General features: G+C 29.0%; 1 long non-coding RNA gene across 1 annotated transcript; it reads right to left on the bottom strand.

Moving 5' to 3' along the window:
* Window positions 1-109: 109 nt before the first annotated feature.
* On the bottom strand, window positions 110-746 carry LOC117106211. The gene is made up of 2 exons (XR_004445015.1): window positions 698-746; window positions 110-240 (listed from the first exon to the last, which is right to left on the bottom strand). It is a non-coding gene; the product is annotated as an uncharacterized LOC117106211 (long non-coding RNA).
* Window positions 747-938: the final 192 nt, after the last annotated feature.

The raw sequence follows: 938 nt of genomic DNA, 5'->3' as shown, positions 1-938 counted from the left end.
ATATATATAAAATGTACATAAATAAAAGAAAAATCTATGTTATGTTGAACTGATTGAATTAAAATGACAAAAAGCATAGCTTTGCACTCTATCTTACAGGTTTATTGAAGACCAGTCTCCATGTCGAGGGCATTTTGGCCTCTCCTTTTCTGTTGCCATATACTCTGCCTGGAACTGGGATGGCTTTATCCATGAGCAATTCCGCGGGCTCAGCTTCATCTTTGTCTTTGGAAAGGGATTCTGTAAAATGAAATATAAATATTATTATTATTGATTTAATTACAGATTAATGTATTTCTATATTTATTCCTTTTGACCAACAAGATATCCTGCGTACAATCACCAAATTGACGAGCTGTTGACGACGACCAACGTACTGACCAATTAAATTATTCAGCCTTCTTCTGACATGCTCAATCTAAAGTGGGATACAGTAATTTCTTCTTAATTTACTGATTATTTACCATTCATTGGTGTACAGTATATAAAAGTTATTCACATTTAGTTTTGGTTAGAATAAAATAAACTACTACTGTATTACGCATATAATTATAATAATATGGATTTACTGTTTAAACGTAACAGCATTTGTACAATACCAAAATGGATTTAAAATAAGCCTATTATTATTACGTGATCGGGTGAATAAACCTAAATTTTCCAGCTTATAACAGTTAATAGAAGAAAGCGTACTTACTAGAAATCATAATACGACCACAGACAGGATCACTTTGTACCCTAAAATGAAAAATGCAAATTGTTCCTAATAATAATTGAATAATTTAAACAAATCTGCTATATACTACTACTATTATTACTACTAATAATAATATATAATATTAGGCCCAATAATAATAATAATAATAATAATAATAATTATAATATATTAAAACCCCAATTTACATATGATAATCACAGGTGCTTTAATATTTCAGTCC

This window comes from Anneissia japonica, unplaced genomic scaffold (genome assembly GCF_011630105.1).
Source record: "Anneissia japonica isolate Jap-2015-1 unplaced genomic scaffold, ASM1163010v1 scaffold109368_len938_cov157, whole genome shotgun sequence".
Lineage (NCBI taxonomy): Eukaryota > Metazoa > Echinodermata > Crinoidea > Comatulida > Comatulidae > Anneissia > Anneissia japonica.
The sequence above is the reverse complement of the archived record's forward strand: the minus strand, read 5'-3'. Positions and strand labels throughout refer to the sequence as shown.